The following is a 22,393-nucleotide window of genomic DNA, read 5'->3' as shown; positions in this document are numbered from 1 at the left end:
AGAATATAATAAAGGAGGGAAAGATAGAAAAGAGGAAAGAGAGATTATTAATCTTATACCCTATAAATATACCTAAAATTCCCAATAACTACCTAAAATTTCCTAAAACTCTCTCTAACTGTCTTCTCAGGATAGGTTCTTCTGCCTGGCACACCAGGCCTACTCTGCTCTACTCTGTCTATCAATTATTCACTAACCACTGGGTAAATGGAATTAGCTCTCATCCTCATTCATTGTTAGACTCTAGCTATCAGAAATATGGGAAAGGAAAGATCAGTTACCCACATGTGACAATAAGTAACAAATCAAGAACAAACAGTGTTGAGGCTGCCATTTGTCCACTTGAAATTGAAGGTGCATGCAGGAAGTGACAAAAAGATGCTATCTTTTAAATATGATGGTAACTTCCTGTGGAGGGGGTTGGTGCTTTGAACTTGGTGTAGAAGGATCTCTGGCAAGACCTCAGATGGCTTCCTTCTGAATTGTCATGTGGGTAAATTAGGCTCCTCCCTTGGTGTTTCTGAAGGCTCTACCCTCAAGGAGACCTCTCTTGCCTCTCTAATTGTAAAAGTCTTTATGGCTAGTAGCATTGTTTAATTAACCTCCGTGCTCCTTTGCAGGGCCTCTAAATTCTCATCCATTCCAGACCTCTGGTCCAGGCCAGAATTTCTCTCTCTCAATTTCCCTACCTTCAACCTTCCTAATTGTAAATAAACTTCCATAAAAGTCATCCTGACTTGAGTCTATTTTAAATTTGGAATTGAGCTAATCCAATTCCTGGCAACCATATCTTAAATATCTTGTTCCCCTCTTACACCACCTAACTCCCTAAAAAAACAGACAGCTACCACTCACTCACTACTTCAATCAGTTTTTTTTATAGTAGTCCAACTGTCAGTACCCAACTGACAACAGATCCTTAAATCTATGAGACAGATTTCCTGGTCTCCAAAGATCCCAGAGGCAAAAAACTCTTTAAAGGCTTAAGCCAAAAGCCCTCTCAGTAAGTTCAGATCTGCTTTTATATACCAGCAACTAAACACTATTCCACATTACTAGCAACCAACCCCTAATGACCATCTCAGGCCCAGCAGCCAACTTCCCTCCAACTGCCAGCCTTAATTGTGTGCAACTCACCCACCCATTGTCAGCAACTGACTCTCCTGTCAACAACTGACCACCAGCAACTGATGTGGGCCCAGCAAGGGGCTCCCTAGTTCTTAATTCCTGTCACTGTGGGCTGGTTTATCTGTACACATCTCTATGGTAAGAGAACCTCCAGGTTCCCCACTGAATTAAAAATGGTATAAAGAATTCCTCTTCACTATTGAAAACTAAACTAATCGACCTTCCAGCACCCTCTAACATTTCAGCTTGATGAAACTTCGGATCTCTCTTAGGAATCTGCCTAATTATTCAAATCCTTACAGGACTATTCCTAGCTATACACTACACATCAGACACACTAACAGCTTTCTCATCAGTAGCCCACATCTGTCGAGACTTAAACTATGGTTGACTAATTCGCAATTTACACGCAAATGGAGCATCCATATTTTTCATATGCCTATTCCTCCATGTAGGACGAGGAATCTACTACGGATCCTACCTATTCAAAGAAACTTGAAACATTGGAGTAATCCTACTCCTAACAGTTATAGCAACCGCATTTGTAGGGTATATTCTCCCATGAGGACAAATATCATTCTGAGGAGCCACCGTTATTACCAACCTCCTATCAGCCATTCCTTACATCGGCACAACCTTGGTTGAATGAATCTGAGGTGGCTTTTCCGTAGATAAAGCAACATTAACCCGATTCTTTGCCTTCCACTTTATCCTACCCTTCATTATCCTAGCCCTCGTCATTGTCCACCTATTATTCCTCCACGAAACAGGCTCCAGCAACCCAACAGGAATTAATCCTGACTCAGATAAAATCCCATTCCACCCCTACTATACTATTAAAGACATCTTAGGACTTATCCTTATAATCCTCACTCTCCTATCACTAGCCTTATTCTCCCCAGACATACTAGGAGATCCAGACAATTTTACACCAGGCAACCCACTAAACACCCCACCCCACATTAAACCAGAATAATACTTCCTTTTCACATACGCTATCCTCCGATCTATCCCTAACAAACTAGGAGGAGTACTAGCACTACTTGCATCTATTCTAGTACTATTAGTAATTCCCCTTCTCCACACATCTAAACAACAAAGCCTCATATTCCGACCAATTTCACAAACCCTGTTCTGAATTCTTACAGCTAATCTCTTTATCCTGACATGAATCAGGGGTCAACCTGTAGAACAACCCTTCATCATCATCAGTCAAGTAGCCTCAATCTCCTACTTCACCACCATCCTCATCCTAATGCCACTAGCAGGAATATTCGAGAACTATATACTCCAACCTAAATACCCTTAACTGTCCAAGTAATTTAACAAAAATACTGGCCTTGTAAGCCAACAATGAAGGAAAACTCCTTCCTAGGACATCTCAAGAAGAGGGCATATCACCCTACCACCAACTCCCAAAGCTGATGTTCTAATTAAACTACTTCCTGATGAACAATTTATATGCTATGTCAGTACTAAATTCATTTTACAAAAAAATTTTTAGTATAAATAAAATAGCATATGTATAATTATACCATATACATTATATGTATAATTATACTATATACATTATATGTATAATTATACTATATACATTATATATGTCTATATTACATGGATTTATTTACCTCTAGCATATCTGATAATACATTATACTCTTATATTACTAAATACATATATATATTACAGTACTATTAATCATATAGTATATGGATATTCATTACCTAATATTATGCATAATCTTACATAAGACATATTATGTTGGCATACATATACATACTGTCCATGGAAACAGGAATTACAAACCTTAATCTGACAAGCATATCATAACCATCAGGAATACCTCAATCCACTTCTCACGAGAGACCACCATCCTGCCATCTAAAGGCTTAACATCCTTCAGAGGAGAGGCATGAATTGTGACGTACCTAATTCCTTGAACAGGCTATTGGTTGTTACTTCAGGATCATAAATTTGTTCATTGCATCGAAACTGCCATTAAATAAGGCATCACGATGTTTTGATTACTAGTCAGCCCATAACGTGGCATAACTGATTCTAACTGGCATGGGGTAGGATTTTTCTCGGGGGAGCTATATCCAACGGGCAGGAGCCTCGGACACTGATATCAACCTAGGATCTAACATGGAATAACTGCTTGGTGTTCACGCGGAATAAATGAGGATATTATATGAATGATTATAAGACATATTATTATATATAAGAATTAGCGCATAGCGTGTGTATGTAGTAATAAGAAGTAATAATTTAATCAATTTATAGTAGACATTAAATCAATGATCTATAGACATATATATTTATATATTCCACCCGGGTGACGAGCGCGCTGGAAAAATAATAAATAAAAATAAAATAAAATAAAATAAATAATAAATATAAAATAAAATAAAATATTTAATAATAAATAATAATAAATAATATTTAAATTAATGAATATAAATTTAAGGTATATATTCACTAAACCCCCCTTCCCCCTTAAATATAAAATCGTACCTTATTCTGTCAAACCCCGAAACCGGAGGATACAATCTTAGCGAACTAGGGACAGGAGCTAAAACTTATGTAAATAAACACAGAGAAACATTAACAAGTACAAACCTAAATAGATATGAATAGGCATAAACAGATAAACAAACATATAAATAGCTATAAAAGAGTCTATATATAAATGCAAGCAAGTATTAATAGATATTAGCACTATAAATCGAATAAGCAGGTAGTCAAAGTATACAAGGCATATGGAACATATGTAAAATGCAAAATACGCATAAATAGAAATTTTCATTAAGATTCATACTTTAACAGTTTTTTGTGCTAATTTATATTTTAAGATTTTTTGAAAAAAAAAAGGAAAATAATCATCAATACTGACATAGCATATAAATTGAATTTTCATGGAAAGGTAAAATCCGATTTTACCCACATTTTCCTGCGTGGTTTTTTTTTCGATTTTTTTTCAATTTTTTTTATTTTTTTTTATTTTTTTATTTTTAATAGCCTCTTTTTCCTAACAACTACCTAATACCCATTAATTTACTTAATGGTTTAGCACCTGTTAATGTAGCTTATCCTAAAGCAAAGCACTGAAAATGCTTAGATTGCCTTAACCCAGGCCCATAAACAATAGGTTTGGTCCTGGCCTTATTATTAATTTTAATTAAACTTACACATGCAAGTCTCTGCAATCCAGTGAAAATGCCCTTAAAACTATTTAAGATTTAAGGAGCTGGCATCAGGCACACTAAAATGTAGCCAACTACGCCTTGTTTAACCACACCCCCACGGGTAACAGCAGTGACTAATATTAAGCCATAAACGAAAGTTTGACTAAGTTATAATTACTTAGGGTTGGTTAATTTCGTGCCAGCCACCGCGGTCATACGATTAACCCAAGTTAATAAACTTCCGGCATAAAGCGTGTTTACGCCACTAACTAAATAAAGTCAATAGTCAACTAAACTGTAATACGCTATAGTTGAAATAAAGATAAACAATTAAAATGACTTTAATACTGCCGACACAGGGCAGCTAGGACACAAACTGGGATTAGATACCCCACTATGCCTAGCCAGAAACTCAAGTAGTTGAACAACAAAACTACTCGCCAGAGAACTACTAGCAATTGCTTAAAACTCAAAGGACTTGGCGGTGCCCTAAACCCACCTAGAGGAGCCTGTTCTATAATCGATAAACCCCGATAAACCCAACCCTATCTTGCCAATACAGCCTATATACCGCCATCGTCAGCCCACCTTAAAAAAGTAAAATAGTAAGCAAAATTATCTTCCATAAAAACGTTAGGTCAAGGTGTAGCATATGAAAGGGAAAGAAATGGGCTACATTCTCTACCCTAGAGAACGATGAATCACATTATGAAACTAAAGTGCCTGAAGAAGGATTTAGTAGTAAATTAAGAATAGAGAGCTTAATTGAATTAGGCAGTAGGGCGCACACACACCGCCCATCACCCTCCTCAATATGCAACACCCCGATAACTAATAAAATATCAAACTAAAGAGGAGAAAAGTCGTAACACGGTAAGTGTACTGGAAAGTGCACTTGGAATACCAAAATGTAGCTTAATTAACAAAGCATTTAGCTTACACCTAAAAGATTTCAGTTAACCCTGACCATTTTGAGCTAATAACTAGCCCTAACACCTTTAAATACAACTATATTATAAACTCCAACTAAATCATTCTAAAATCCCAGTATAGGTGATAGAAAAGTTACTACATAGGAGCTATAGCACTAGTACCGCAAGGGAATAATGAAAGACCAATTTAAAGCACACAAAAGCAAAGATCAACCCTTGTACCTTTTGCATAATGATTCAGCCAGTCAACACAAATGAATTACGCCCGACCTCCCGAAATTAAGTGAGCTACTGTAAAACAGTTAACATGAACCAACTCATCTATGTAGCAAAATAGTGAGAAGATTTTATAGTAGAAGTGAAAAACCTATTGAACTTAAGGATAGCTGGATATCCAAAACATGAATTTTAGTCCAACTTTAAGTCCTATAAACCACAAACTTTATCTAAGTTCTCCTTAGACTTAAAAGCCAATCAAATGAGGGACAACTCATTTGATAAAGTAGACAAACTCTATTAGAGGGTAATGAAACTTAACTTCCCATTGTAGGCTTAAAAGCAGCCATCAATTAAGAAAGCGTTAAAGCTCAAACATACTTTATAACTTAATGACATAAAATAACCAAACCCCCTAATCTACTATTGGATGATTCTATTTAACTTCAGAAGACATAATGCTAAAATCAGTAATAAGAAATATTTCTCCTCGCACAAGCCTATGTTAGCAAACGGATACTCCACTAATAATTAACAAACATGTAAATACAATCACAGACTAGCCCATTACCTTATTCATTGTTAATCCAACACAGGAGTGCGAAACATTTTTTAAAGGAAAGATTAAAGGGAATAAAAGGAACTGGGCAAAACTAACCCCACCTGTTTACCAAAAACATCACCTCTAGCATTAATAGTATTAGAGGCACTGCCTGCCTAGTGAGTCCAACTTTAAAGGCCTCGGTATCCTGACTGTGCAAAGGTAGCATAATCACTTGTCTCTTAATTAGAGACTTGTATGAATGGCATAACGAGGGTTTAACTGTCTCTTTTTCTCAATCAATGAAATTGACCTACCCGTGCAGAGGCGGGTATAATTATATAAGACGAGAAGACCCTGTGGAGCTTAAGATTAATAACTTATTAAACCAATAACATATACCCAAGGGATAACAACCAAATCTAAACCATCTAAGTTATAATCTTTGGTTGGGGTGACCTCGGAGAACAAAACAACCTCAGAATGACATAACCAAGATTAACATATCTAAGTGCTCATAAGCCAGTAATTGACCCAAACTCCTGATCAACAGAACAAGTTACCCCAGGGATAACAGCACAATCCTATTTAAGAGCCCCTATCGACAATTAGGGTTTACGACCTTGATGTTGGATCAGGACACCCCAATGGTGCAACCGCTATTAAAGGTTCGTTTGTTCAACGATTAAAGTCCTACGTGATCTGAGTTCAGACCGGAGAAATCCAGATCGGTTTCTATCTATATATTCATTTCTCCCAGTACAAAGGACAAGAGAAATAGAGCCCACATAACATATGTGCCCTCATATTAATTAATGAAAAAAATCTAAATTAATTAAATACTCACATTAACCCTCTAGAAAAGAGTCCATTAAGGTGGCAGAGCAGGTAATTGCATAATACTTAAGCCTTTATCCCCAGAGGTTCAACCCCTCTCCTTAATATGTGTTTTTAGTTAACTTATTAACTTATATTGTTCCAATTCTCCTAGCAGTAGCCTTCCTCACACTCATTGAACGAAAAGTTCTTGGCTACATACAGTTCCGTAAAGGACCAAACATCATTGGACTTTACGGTATTCTCCAACCATTCGCAGATGCCGTAAAACTCTTCACAAAAGAACCACTATGTCCCCTAACTTCATCAATTTCTATATTCATCATCACACCGATTTTAGCCCTAACCTTAGCCCTAACAATCTGAACCCCACTACCCATACCATCAACCCTGATCGACCTTAACCTTGGCCTCCTATTTATTCTAGCCCTATCTGGGCTATCAGTATACTCAATTCTTTGATGAGGATGGGCATCAAACTCCAAATATGCCCTAATTGGTGCTCTATGGGCAGTAGCCCAGACAATCTCTTACGAAGTAACATTAGCAATTATCCTTCTATCTATTATACTTATTAACGGCTCATTCACCCTAAAAAACCTAATAATTACCCAAGAAAACCTATGACTGATTGTAACAACATGACCCTTAGCCATAATATGGTATATCTCAACACTAGCCGAAACAAATCGAGCTCCTTTTGACCTAACAGAAGGAGAATCTGAACTCGTATCGGGATTTAATGTTGAATACGCTGCAGGACCCTTCGCCATATTCTTCCTAGCAGAGTATGCTAATATCATTGCCATAAATGCATTAACTACTATCCTATTTTTAGGGTCCCCCATAAATTATGACTTCCCCTATATTAACACAATATTATTTATGATCAAAACTATACTTCTCACTACAGCCTTCCTATGAATCCGAGCATCATACCCCCGTTTCTGATATGATCAACTGATATACCTCTTATGAAAAAATTTCTTACCTATTACACTAGCACTTTGCCTATGATACATTTCTATTCTAATCGCATTTTCAAGTATCCCCCCACAATTATAAGAAATATGTCTGATAAAAGAATTATCTTGATAGGATAAATTATAGGGGTGCAAACCCCCTTATTTCTAGAACAGTGGGAATTGAACCCACATTATAGAGCTCAAAACCCTATGTGTTTCCTTTACACCACATTCTAGTAAGGTCAGCTAAATAAGCTATCGGGCCCATACCCCGAAAATGTTGGTTTACATCCTTCCCATACTAATGTCCCCCTATGTACTAACCATTGTATCACTTAGCCTACTCATAGGTACATCACTAACACTAATTAGTAACCACTGACTAATAGCCTGAATAGGCCTAGAAATCAACACATTAGCCATCATTCCACTCATAACCTTCCCCCACCACACACGAAACATAGAATCAGCTACCAAATACTTCATAACCCAGGCAACAGCATCTATAATCATTATATTTTCCATTATATACAATGCCTCAATAACTAATCAATGGACCATAACTCAAATCTCTGATCATTGAGCATCTCTACTAATAACTTTTATAGCCCTGGCTATAAAATTAGGACTTGCCCCCTTCCACTTCTGAGTACCAGAAGTGACTCAGGGCATTCCGCTTTTATCAGGAATAGCTCTACTAACTTGACAAAAAATTGCTCCAATTTCTATCTTGTACCAAATCTCACCATCCCTCAACATACCCACACTAACTACCCTCGGCATCCTATCCACTATCCTCGGAGGGTGAGGAGGACTTAATCAAACACATCTACGAAAAATCTTAGCCTACTCATCAATTGCCCACATAGGTTGAATGACTATTATCATTCTGATCATACAAACTCTACTAAACCTACTAATTTATTTCGCTGCCACAATCACCCTATTTATTACACTCAACTTTGCCTCTGTAACAAAAATCAACTCACTATCTAGCCTTTGAAACAAATCCACTACACTAACTATCATTATTACACTAACCCTCTTATCCTTAGGAGGCTTGCCACCACTCACAGGATTTATACCCAAATGACTAATCTTAAAAGAACTCACATTTTACAACAACAATATCATAGCCACAGCAATAGCTCTATAGGCTCTACTTAACCTATTCTTTTATATACGCATTATCTATGCCTCAGCCCTAACTATATTCCCATCAATTAATACCTCAAAATTCCACTGAACAGCACCATCACAAAAACCATTGCCATTAATTCCCACCTTAGCTATCATTTCCTCCCTTCTCTTACCACTAACACCCATTTTTATTATTCTCACCTAAGAACTACAAGCCTTTATCTTGCATAATCCGAATGCAAATCGAATGCTTTAATTAAGCTAAATTCTCAAAAAACTATAGACCTTGGTAGTACTATTATACTACTTCTTTGAATTTGCAATTCAATGTATGATTATACTTCAAAGTCTAATCTAAAGGCTTAGGCTAAAAACAGACCAAAGGCCTTCAAAGCCTTAAGCAGGTGTTAAAACACCTAGCCTTTGCCAAAAAACATAATTTCTCTCCCGCCTTTAGGAAGAGAAGGCGGGAGAGCCCCCGGGCTCACCTGCCTTTCATGCACTAAACTGGCAGGTATTTATCCTGCTTTATCCTAATTAACAGCTAGGGACCTAAACTTTCGGCCTCAGTTTATTGGTAAAAAGAGAGTATTACTCTCTGTCTTTGAATTTACAGTTCAATGCTTTAACTCAGCCATTTTACCTATGTTCATTGACCGTTGACTCTTCTCAACAAACCACAAAGATATTGGCACTCTATATTTACTCTTCAGGGCCTGAGCAGGGATAGTTGGCACCGCTTTAAGCCTTCTAATTCGAGCTGAGCTAGGTCAACCTGGAACCCTAATCGGAGATGACCAAATTTACAAGGTTATCGTCACTGCCCATGCTTTCGTCATAATTTTCTTTATAGTCATACCTATCATGATCGGAGGATTTGGTAACTGACTTGTACCTTTAATAATTGGCGCTCCTGACATAGCATTCCCACGAATAAATAACATAAGTTTCTGACTACTTCCCCCATCATTCCTACTCTTACTGGCATCCTCAACTATTGAAGCAGGGGCTGGGACAGGCTGAACAGTCTACCGCCCACTAGCAGGCAACCTTGCTCATGCAGGGGCATCCGTTGATCTAGCAATTTTTTCACTTCATTTAGCAGGAATCTCATCAATTCTAGGGGCTATTAATTTCATTACCACTATTATTAATATAAAACCCCCAGCTATATCTCAATACCAAACTCCTTTATTTGTATGATCTGTAGTAATCACAGCAGTGCTTCTACTTCTCTCACTTCCAGTATTGGCCGCAGGTATTACTATACTTCTAACAGATCGAAACCTGAATACCACTTTCTTTGACCCTGTTGGAGGGGGTGACCCTATCTTGTATCAACACTTATTCTGACTTTTTGGCCACCCGGAGGTTTATATTCTAATCCTGCCTGGATTCGGAATTATTTCTCATATCGTAACATATTACTCCGGCAAAAAAGAACCTTTTGGCTACATAGGAATAGTCTGAGCTATAATATCTATTGGATTCTTAGGTTTTATTGTATGGGCCCATCATATATTCACCGTGGGTTTAGATGTAGACACCCGAGCCTACTTCACATCCGCTACAATAATCATTGCAATCCCTACAGGAGTAAAAGTATTTAGCTGATTAGCAACCCTGCAGGGAGGGAATATTAAATGATCTCCAGCCATACTATGAGCCCTGGGCTTTATCTTCCTATTTACTATTGGAGGCTTAACAGGCATCGTCCTAGCTAACTCATCATTAGATATTGTACTTCACAATACATATTATGTAGTAGCCCACTTCCACTATGTCCTATCTATAGGAGCCATATTTGCCATTATAGGAGGTTTTGAACACTGATTCCCCCTATTTACAGGCTATATACTAAGCGACCTGTGGACAAAAATTCACTTCTTTATTATATTTGTAGGAGTAAACCTAACATTTTTCCCTCAACATTTCCTAGGACTCTCAGGTATACCACGCCGATACTCCGACTACCCAGACGCTTATACCACATGAAATGTTCTCTCATCTATTGGCTCCTTCATCTCACTAACAGCCATAATTCTAATGGTGTTTATCATCTGAGAAGCCTTTGCTTCTAAACGTGAAATTATAAATGTAGAAGTAACCACAACCAATATTGAATGACTATATGGCTGTCCACCCCCTTATCATACATTCGAGCAACCTGTGTTCATTAAAACTTAGACAAGAAAGGGAGGAATTGAACCCCCTCAGATTGATTTCAAGTCAACCCCATAACCTCTATGACTTTCTCTTAAGATACTAGTAAAATTATTACATAACTTTGCCATAGTTAAATTATAAGTTTAACCCTTATGTATCTTAAATGCCCTACCCTATACAACTAGGCTTTCAAGATGCTACCTCTCCCATTATAGAAGAACTAATATACTTTCATGATCATACACTTATAATCGTCTTTTTAATCAGCTCCTTAGTGCTCTACATCATTATTTTAATACTAACCACAAAATTAACTCATACAAGCACTATAGACGCTCAAGAAGTTGAAACAATTTGAACTATCATACCAGCAGTGATTTTAGTCCTAATTGCTGTACCCTCACTACGAATTCTCTACATAATAGACGAAATTTACAACCCCTGTCTAACAGTTAAAGCTATAGGCCATCAATGATACTGAAGCTATGAGTATACCGATTACGAAGACCTAACATTCGATTCCTACATAATCCCTACTCAAGACCTATCCCCTGGCCAACTGCGACTTCTAGAAGTAGATAATCGAGTAGTTCTACCTATGGAGCTACCCATTCGTATATTAATCTCCTCAGAAGATGTCTTACATGCATGAGCTGTCCCATCACTAGGGCTAAAAGCTGATGCTATTCCAGGACGATTTAACCAAGTCACCCTAACATCATCTCGACCAAGAGTATTCTATGGCCAATGTTCAGAAATCTGTGGATCTAACCACAGTTTTATGCCTATTGTCCTAGAAATAACTTCACTCAAATACTTCGAAAAGTGATCATCTATAATGCAACCATTTTTGAACCCTTTTCCCATGCTTTCAAGCATGCATGAGACATAGCATCTCCTCAAAAAACATGCCACAATTAGATACTTCTACTTGATTTACCACTATTTTACTTACAATCATCGCATTATTTTGTGTCTATCAACTCAAAATAATTAATCAAACATTAACACAAGTACCATCCCCAACAGAACAGACAAAACTTCATAAAACACCTACGCCTTGAGAAAACAAATGAACGAAAATTTATTTGCCCCATTCATCACACCCACAATTATAGGTATTACAACTCTACCAATTATTATCCTGTTCCCCTGTATTATTTTGTCTTCCCCTAAACAATGACTCCCCAACCGTATTCAAACTCTACAAATTTGATTAATTCGTCTCATCACTAAACAAATAATGACAATACATAACAAACAAGGTCAAACCTGATCCCTCATATTAATCTCCCTAATCCTGTTCATTGCTTCCACTAACCTCCTAGGACTTCTACCTTACTCATTTACCCCAACCACACAACTATCAATAAATATTGGTATAGCTATCCCACTATGAGCTGGTACAGTAATTATAGGCTTTCAAAACAAACCTAAAATATCATTAGCCCACTTCTTACCCCAAGGCACCCCAACCCCTCTAATCTCAATACTAATTATTATCTAAACAATTAGCCTGTTTATCCAACCTCTTGCCTTAGCAGTTCGACTGACAGCCAACATTACTGCAGGACACTTACTAATCCACTTAATTGGTTCAGCCACATTAGCCCTTTCATCCATTAGCATAACCGTATCAACCATTACATTTTCAATTCTATTCCTCTTAACAATTCTAGAACTAGCCGTAGCAATGATTCAAGCTTACGTTTTTACCCTTCTAGTTAGCCTTTACCTACATGATAACTCATAATGACACACCAAACACATGCTTACCACATAGTTAACCCTAGCCCATGGCCACTTACAGGAGCACTATCAGCGCTCCTACTGACATCCGGCACAATTATATGATTCCATTTTAATTCTACACTTCTCCTCACAATTGGCTTAATCTCAATACTCCTAACAATATATCAATGATGACTGGATGTAGTCTGAGAAGGCACATTCCAAGGACACCACACCCCTGTAGTACAAAAGGGATTACAATACAGTATAATCCAGTTCATCATCTCAGAAGTCTTCTTCTTCATTGGATTTTTCTGAGCCTTTTACCACTCAAGTCTAGCCCCTACTCCAGAACTAGGAGGTTGCTGACCTCCTACGGGCATCAACCCTCTTAACCCTCTTGAAGTTCCACTTCTAAATACATCAATTCTCCTAGCATCAGGAGTCTCAATTACATGAGCCCATCACATCCTAATAGAAGGAAACCGAAAACAAATAATTCAAGCACTACTAATTACCATCCTTCTAGGACTGTACTTCACAATTCTTCAAGCCATAGAATATTACAAAACACCCTTCAAAATCTCTGATGGAGTTTATGGCTCAACTTTTTTCGTAGCCACAGGATTTCACAGCCTCCACGTAATCATTGGCTCTACATTCCTTATTGTCTGCCTTCTCTGTCAAGTTTTCTTCCACTTCACCCCAAAGCATCTTTTTGGCTTCGAAGCAACCACCTGATACTGACACTTCGTAGATGTAGTATGACTATTCCTATATGTATCCATCTACTGATGAGGCTCATATTTTTCTAGTATAATTAGTACTACTGATTTCCAATCATTAAGTTCTGGGTAAAACCAGAGAAAAATAATTAACCTTATCATCACCCTTTTTGTTAACTCACTTCTGGCAACAATTGTAATCATGATCGCTTTCTGACTGCCTCAGCTATACTTGTACTTAGAAAAATCCAGCCCCTACAAATGCGGTTTTGACCCTTTAGGATCAGCACGACTTCCTTTCTCCATAAAATTCTTCCTAGTGGCTATCACATTCTTACTGTTTGACCTAGAAATAGTAGTAGCCAGAATCTTCCTCCTAATCTGATTCCATCCTATAATCGAAAACAATCAAATAATCCTCACAACCGCTCTATGCTTGGGAGCCATAACAACCCTGTTCACAGCCATTTGCGCAGTCACACAAAATGATATCAAAAAAATTGTAGCCTTTTCAACATCTAGTCAATTAGGCCTAATAAATCTAATTCTAAAATAAGTGGTGGATCAAAGATCAAATTATAGAAACAATAAATCATGTCATTATGGAGAAAGAAAGTGTGGAGACAGAAATCAAAATTGTATGAGATATAGCCACAATACCTAGAGAAAAACATAAATCTCTAAAAATCAACTTCAAAAAAAAGAGAGAAAAAATGCATCATTCAATTAGCTTTGCAACTAATAAAAAAGAACAAATTAAAAATCCTTATTTAAGGAATAAAATTAGAAATCCTAAAAAATCAAAGGGAAAACTAAAAGAATTAAATAATTCAAATTGATTTATTTTGGATCCTGCAATTTATTAAATATTTCAAGGAATTTTCTGCTGAGTCTATATAATTCTCTTAATATTCCATCACTTCTCCAAAAAAGAGATAATTTTGTTTTCCCATTGCTTATTTTAACTCCAAATTCTTTTTTCTTTACTTATTGCTAAAACTAGTATTTCTTTTTTTAATACGGAAAAAAATCACCTTATTTTCATAAACTTTTTGTTTTCCTTTATAATCCTTGTATTTTATTTTTAAGTAATTCATTTAAAAACCTTCAAGGAAGGGCTCATGGGAAGGACCTCCAGGCTGCTAAAGGGATCCAAAAAAGGTTAATAACCAATCCCTACATTAAAGAATAGATCTTGGGATTTAGACTTAGAAGTCACCTTTAGATTCCCCAGCCCCATTACCCATTCCACAAAAAAGTAAATTGAAGCACTGAGAGTTGAAATGACCATAGTCACATAATTAGTATGTGACAGAAATTAGAATAATGAGGAATTATAGAGAAGTAATGTGGTCTGCTAGAGGTTAAAGCTAGAATTTCTAGTGTAATATTAAATAATAGTGGTGATAAAGGGCATTCTTGCGTCATCCCTAATTTTACTGGGAAGACTCCTAACTTATCCCCATTATAGATGATCCTTGTTGATAATTTTAAAGAGATATCTCTTATTATTTAAAGCAGTGATTCCCAAAGTGTGTGTCACCACCCCATGGTGGGTGCTGCAGAAATCCAGGGTGGGGTGGTGATGGCCATAGGTGCACTTGGGTGCGGTGAATAACTGTAAGGGGGTGGTGGTAATATGTGACAGGGGGCTTTAAGTAATATTTTTTCTGGAAAGGGGGCAATAGGCCAAAAAAGTTTGGAAACCACTGATTTAAAGGAAAGGCCCAGCTATTCATGTGATTTCTACTATTTTTAACAGGAATGGGTGTTGCATGTTGTCATAAGCTTTTTCTACAACAATTGGGATAATATTGTGATTTGGTTATTGATATGGTTAATTATGGTGATAGTTTCCCTGATATTGAACCAGCTCTGCTTCCATGTTATAAATCCCGCCTGCTCACAGTGAATGATCATTGTGACATACTGTTATTATCTCCTCGGTAGTATTTTATTTAAAATTTTTTCATCTATGTTCATCTGAGTAATATTTATCTTTATATTTTGATAAATTACCTTTTAATGTTTTCAACTTTAACATTACCTTTTAATAAATACACTTACCTTATGAATAATTTAAGGATAGAATTATATATATATATATATATATTAAGTGTAAGAATATAAAATTTAGGGTTTCAAATAAATATGAGAATTCTAAAGTAATATTGTGGTTGCCAATTTAAATATATTATAGCTTTAGTCAAAATGACTTTTAGTAGCTTTATTTACAAAGAGATGGAAAGAGTAAAAATGGAAAAATGCTGTTAAAGAGACATATTTTTATCAAGCCTAACAGCCCTTCCCAGTGAAGTGAGGCTCAGCCCCAAAGGGGCTCCCCAATGTCTAATGATGTTTTCAGCTAGAGTTCCACCAAAACAGTCTCCTCCAAAGCCAAGGCAGAAATCCCTGGAAGCAATTTCTACAGAAGCCAGGAAAGGAAAACCAACTACTCATGCATACAAAGCACAATCCAAAAGGAGAAGACTGAAGGCCAAATCACAAGGCCAAGTCCTCTAAAACCAAAGCCGAAAGAAGATTCAGAAGCATTTCTCCAAGAAGCAGTCCAAAAACCCAAGTTGCATTGTACAGGAAGTTCAGGGCTTTTTATATTCCTTTTTCCACATCACTTCCTGTCCCTTCCTCCATTTTACTGGAATCAATTGCAGTCTTTCAATTTGCCTAGTCTTGCCCCGGGGCAGAGCAGTGGCCTCTAGAGATGTCATTCACTTTAGTAAGATACTTCTGAATTCTCTTAGTGTCAATTATGGGTACTTGAGTTTTTGATTGATTAATTTAAAAGTTGCTGGTCAATAGACAAAGAAGGTTTGATTCACTCTCCAAATTAAGGCAATCTAAAACATGTAGTTAATATTTTTCTCAAAGGAAGTTTTTATATCATGACTTGTGCAGTGATCTCATCTCACTACAAATGGTAGTGAGAAAACTCCAAGATGGAAGAGGCTGTATCTAATTCGTTGCATCAGGGAATAGACCTTGCTCTAGATCAGGTGTCAGCAATGTATGGCTCTTTCTGCAGGAGCCATAAAGTCAAATTTTTTAGGCTCTATTACAGGAGCATGCACTGTGAGCACTGTACGGCTCTCATGAAATTACATTTTAAAAAATGTGGCATTTATGGCTCCCATGGCCAAAAAGGTTGCTGACCCCTGCTCTAGATATTAGATGGAGCTTGAAATTTGATTTCTCTTTCCATTGGTTTTTCCACTGGGTCCCATGCAACCACATGCATTTTCACTGTCAACCCAAGCAACGTGATCATTTTTCCCGCAAGAGAAAACATTTAACACTAAAAGGATAAGCAGGAAACATAGAAAGCAGATAGCCTTGAGAGAAAAGAAGATAAGATCCTTTAAGCAGTAGATGCCAAGCAATTTGTTTAATGACCTGCTACACTGATCAATGATTGTGCATTTGTGAAGCCATGTGGAGCAAGGCTGAACTTAGGTTTTGTAAGGTCTGTCTGCCATATTTTTAATCGTGGGCAACTTCTGATATGGGAAGAGGTACAAAAGAAAGCCTGGGATGCAAAAAGTTTATAACCACATTATATTATATGCACATATGTGTGAATTGATCTGTTATACATTTATAATAGAAACATATATTTATGTACACACATGTAAAGTTTCATTATACACATATTGACACAATCATTTTGTAGGTAGGAAGAGAATTATAATGTGCATAATTCTGAAGAACAACAGTTGTGGGAATTAACCACTCTCATCCTTGATTTATTTAATTTAACTAATGAAGTTTCTGTGATTTTTTTGAGACCATTGATTTTTTGTGAGGAAAGTGACTTATCACTGTAATACATTATCAGTTTGAATCTTATTTAATTTTATATCTTGGTTGCATAATGGATAGAGCTCTAAATTTGGTATTACAAAGATATGGGTTCAATTCCTGTCTCCAACAGATACTTTACTATCTATGAAGCCCAGGGAAAAGAATTGAACATCTTCCATTCTTGGTTTCTTCATTTTCAAAACAAGGACAAAAATGCTCTTTGCTTTGAAAGATTATTAAAAGAACCAAATGAAATGGCATCTGTAAGTATATATATATATATATATATATATATAATATGAATAATGTATTTTTATATAAATGGTAGCTTTTATCATTAGTCTTTTTCTTTTACTCAATAAATATTTATTGAGTGTTTACCATACATAAAACATTGTGGTAGTGTATGTGAGTGATAAAAATGTCTAATATCCATCTGATTTGGGAGCCAGAAATCCCAGTCCCTATTCCAAATGATCATACTTTTTGACCTTGCCACCTCACATCAACTCAGGCCTGATGTAATTCCTGACAATCTATAATCACTGAAGCAGACTGTTTGTTGACAGGAAAAAGTAGAACTTTGGGAGCTTCTCCACCTTTCAATCTAACTCTCAAGAGATGTCAGTGGGTCTTGTGATCTTCTCATAATTTATGAGATTAGTCAAATCCCAGAAGATTTAAAGCATATTTGGACATAAATTTCCAAGTAAATTTTCTACTTGTTTATCAGTAAGAATAAGAGACCCAGGGCAAGTCAGGCTCCCATAGTAATTCATTCTTTGAGTGATGTCACTGTATGTGGCTTGAGTAATAAGGGCTCCAGGGCAAGTCAGGCTCCCATAGTAATTCATTCTTTGAGTGATGTCACTGTATGTGGCTTGAGTCTAAGAGATAGGAAAACTGCTTTCCTCCTCATCCCCATTGTAAGTGGCAGTAAGAATAAACATTTAAGTTCTAAAAAGCCTTATAAATATATCTTTCCAACCATATGTATGTCCTAAAGACCCAGATTAAGTTGTTATATGCTAATTGAATTAGAAAAGGACATACCAGAGTTGACATAGCTCATCAAGGAACAGGAACTCTCATTAGAGAAAAAAATGCCTATAGAAAAGAAGTTCAAGGGGTCAGTTGAATGTCTCAGTAGATTGAGCGCCAGGCCTAGAGATGGCAGGTCCTAGGTTAAAATCTGTCCTTAAACACTTCCTAGCTGTATAACTCTGGGCAAGACATTTAACCCCCATTGCCTAAACCCGTAATGAAGAAAAAGGTAAGTAGATATGTTATGGGAAGGTAAGGGGTTAGGATGAGAAATATAATGGGGATATATATATATATATAACATAAGGGATGAATGAAGAATATAGGAAGGGCTGCTCAAACAGGCTAGTCACTGGAGACAGAGAATAGGTACTGGGAGGAAATAGGCTGGGTCCTTCAGGCAGGGAGGCTATCTCTGTGATATAAGAAGAATTGGGTCAGCCAGAAGTAATATGTGTCTGGCTGAAGGGTTTCTGTTGTTAATTTCTAAGGTCCCTTGAGAGAGGAGACAAGAGGCTCCTCCCTTCCAGCGAAACTGAAATCCACAGGAAGGGTCAGCTGGCCACTTTCTGTTCAAGATGGATGCCTAGGTTTGTCCTCAGGAAATAAAAAGAAAGTTATTCCTTCCCCTCTTCAGCTTTTGCCCTAATATCAAGTACAATGATTCACCAGAGGCTTTTGTGTAGATATCAAAGAGGATTTATTGATGTCAGGGGTAATATGAGGGAAAAAAGGTTTGAGGGTTTGGTAACGCTGCTAGGGAGAAAGCTGGTGCTGGGGGAAGGGTTGCAGGAGAGAGGGTCAGACTGAGAGAGGCCTGCTCTCTCAGTCATGGAAGGTTTCACTGCCCTGAGGTAAAAGTATTTATCAGATCACTAGATAAGGGGGTGGCTTGATTTAGGATGTCCTTCCTTCCTACAGAAGCTAAAACCCATGATGTCCAACCACCACCTTTCCTCCCAGGGCCCAATGGGGAAATCCAGGGAAAATAGCAGGATGTAAATGGAGAGGTCAGGGAGAGGTCTAGAAAGAACAGACAAGGTCCAAGATGCCCCAAAGTCAAAAGGCTTTTCAGTTGGAACCCAGGGATATTTATAGCCTAGCTCTAATGATTTTCCCCTGAACCCAGCTCCCCTTGCTGGTTCAACATTCTAAACGTTTTCCAACTGACAGAGCTGCTACAGTTGGTTTGCAAAAGCAAAAGCTTTTGCTGCAACCCTGCATTAAAAACCTTACCACTCTTCTGCTTTGAAACCAATACACAATTTGATTCCAAGATGGAAGATAAGGGTTTAAAAAAAAAGAAAAGAAAAAGTCAAGACACCAATTCTATTGTGCCTTACCCAGTATTTTGGCATTTTAAGCAAAAATACGCTCTGGATTTGTGTAGCTCCCAGAAGAAAGGCTGAATTCATGTTTATAGAGATCCTGCTCTATAACCAGAGACTTATCTGAGTGGCCTAGGATGGTCGTCAGATGTAAAGAATGAAACATATTGGAAGCATGGCTTGTTAGCTCATAGTGCTCCGAGGTATAATGGAATCACCAGTTTATTATAAAGGAAATTAAAGATCCTCTTCCTCCAAAAGCCCAAGAAAGTTTCCCACAATTATAGAGAGCAGTATTTTTACTATAGTCAAAACAAAAGCTTTAGAAGCCTCCAGATGTAGATAAAAACCTATGCTAACCTATCAACTATATGTGTTATCATTAAGTGAAGCCTGGGACATCTCATTAGGGTGGAAAGCACCTGAAGTTCTCAGCCTTGATGGTATTAAACAATTTTTAAGCCTCATTATTTTACTTTAATTCTGGGCAAAATGCCGTGCCAAGGGTTTGACCTTGGCTGTACTAGACAGCTGCATTCTCGGTCAAAGGGTGAACAGTGTTAGCCCCCCTCGATTACTGAGAGCCCAAAGCTTTTTCAATAAGACTATAATGCATTTTAAAGAAAGGTGAGAATTATGAAAGGAATCAAAAGAGGAATTTCAGATTTTTATCTTAGATAGCCCACTCTGTATCGACCATAATAGGGAGAAAAATTCAATACACGGCTCTGCCGATTTATATTGATCTTTTGAGGGGATCCAGATAAAAATATCTACTTGAGATTCTAATTTCTCTTAATAGCTTCCAATACATGTTCTCTCAAGTCTTTCTGTTCTTTACTCATGGGAGTGGAATAAGACACTTTTTGACCCAATTCAGCATTTTCTTAACAAAGACACATCAATGGTTTGTCATTTCCTTCTCTAGTAAGACATTCCTACTGTGTCTTTATTCATGAGACACATATGACTTCAGAAAAGGTACAGAAAAATGTCTGTATCACAAAAAATTTTTAGAGATTGCCAAGATTAGATCACTATCAAAAACTCTTCATGTCTCCTACCTTATAAGATGGTCAATTTATTATTGAGTGCTCTACTTAAAGAGAAATGCCCCAATGGAATTTCACAATGATATACCTGTGGGAAGTCGTTCTATGTAGTAAAACCTTTGGAGAAATAGGATCAAATTTAGGGCCTGTTATCTGGATTCCCTACGTGACCAATCCAGGCTGAGGCAGTCTTTGTGTTTGGTCCTGGTCACTTGAGCCTCAAAAAGGCTCTGGTACCAGAAGGTAGGTTAATCCAAAATCAACTTGATCCCTCCAAAAAGGTTATTAGGAGTCATTTAGAGAAACAGAGTCTGTAACAGATATTTTATCTGGATCCCATTGCAAAATCATCGGCAAGTAAAACTGTGTGTATGATTTTTCTGCCCTGCATGTCAGGATGCAGACTGAATGGGTCATCTAAGATAAAAATCTGAGGCTCCTCTTCTGACTCAGTCTTTGATCCCCACCTTTTCTTATTGGAGAGCTTTGAAGTGGTAAACCAGCTTCTATTGAATTGATAATTTCCTCCCTTGATAATTGAAGAAGCCTTAATCTTAAACAAATGCTGATTCCATACTCAGACTAAAACCTGAGTCTTTAGTCTGTATGCAGATTTCAATTGATGAGCATCTCCATAGGATATTTCCTCTCCCGGAATTATAACCTGCTGAATTGGGGTTTGGAATTTGACCATTTGTCTTTGCATTTGTATTCTTTGAACTTCAATGGATTGTACGTGATTTATTGCCCCTTACCAACTGTGACTTCTTCTTTGAGAAAGATATATAATAAACTTCCATGCCCACAGAATTTGGAACAGCATGGGCTAACCACTAGTCTGGTTGTTCTCATTTTCTTTTTCCTGTCTTATCAATCCGACGCCGTAAACGCCACTCAGGACCCCCATTTTTATCATATAGGAGGCTGGTCCCCTATATATACCCCAAAATGAAATTGTTCAAGATCCATTTTTGTCAGTGATTTGTACAAAAACATAGATGGCCTATTCTTTTAAATTAAAAATCTCTGGGAGAGATGGCAAACACATATGATTACACAGACAGAACTCAAATAACTTCAACAATTTAAATATTTGGACCAAGGAAATTATGATGAAAGTCAAGATAGATAAATATAAAAGATAACATTTTAGGTTAAAAATTCAGATCTTAGCAAGTACATAATAGAAAAGTCATGGTTATAAAGACATACCTGAGATAAAAAAATCAGGTACTGGGTTCCGGGTTAAGATGGAGGCAGAGTAAGAAGCAGCTCTTAACCTCTCCTGACCAATACACACAAAACTCCTCAAGGGGACATAAAAACAAGTCCAGACGAACGGAGGAACCCCACAACAGGGCACAGTGTGGAAGGTATGTGGAAACGAGGCATTTCTATGCTATAAAGGGGTGAAACAGCTCTCACTAAATAACGGGCTGAGCAACCACCCCAACCCCATCCCCTCCACAAACAACACCTATCGAGTCATTGGCAGCTCTGGGGCCTCTTCCTGAGAGCAGCAAGATTTAGGACCCCAAAAAGCTAACAAAAGCACACAAAATTTGAGCGTGGGAGCAGGACACT

The 22,393-nt window shown here is 37.3% G+C and overlaps 1 protein-coding gene and 1 long non-coding RNA gene across 2 annotated transcripts in view; one reads left to right on the top strand and one right to left on the bottom strand.

The window, feature by feature from the left end:
* LOC123251057 (vomeronasal type-2 receptor 26-like) overlaps window positions 1-22,393 on the top strand; it is a 246,525-nt gene that overhangs the window by 153,147 nt on the left and 70,985 nt on the right. The gene's annotated exons all lie outside the window — the stretch shown is intronic.
* LOC123251058 lies at window positions 4,756-22,269 on the bottom strand. Its single transcript, XR_006506490.1, has 3 exons — window positions 22,258-22,269; window positions 12,472-12,473; window positions 4,756-4,932 (listed from the first exon to the last, which is right to left on the bottom strand). It is a non-coding gene; the product is annotated as an uncharacterized LOC123251058 (long non-coding RNA).

This window comes from Gracilinanus agilis, chromosome 6 (assembly GCF_016433145.1).
Source record: "Gracilinanus agilis isolate LMUSP501 chromosome 6, AgileGrace, whole genome shotgun sequence".
Taxonomy (NCBI): domain Eukaryota; kingdom Metazoa; phylum Chordata; class Mammalia; order Didelphimorphia; family Didelphidae; genus Gracilinanus; species Gracilinanus agilis.
This window is presented reverse-complemented; position numbering and strand designations above follow the sequence as displayed.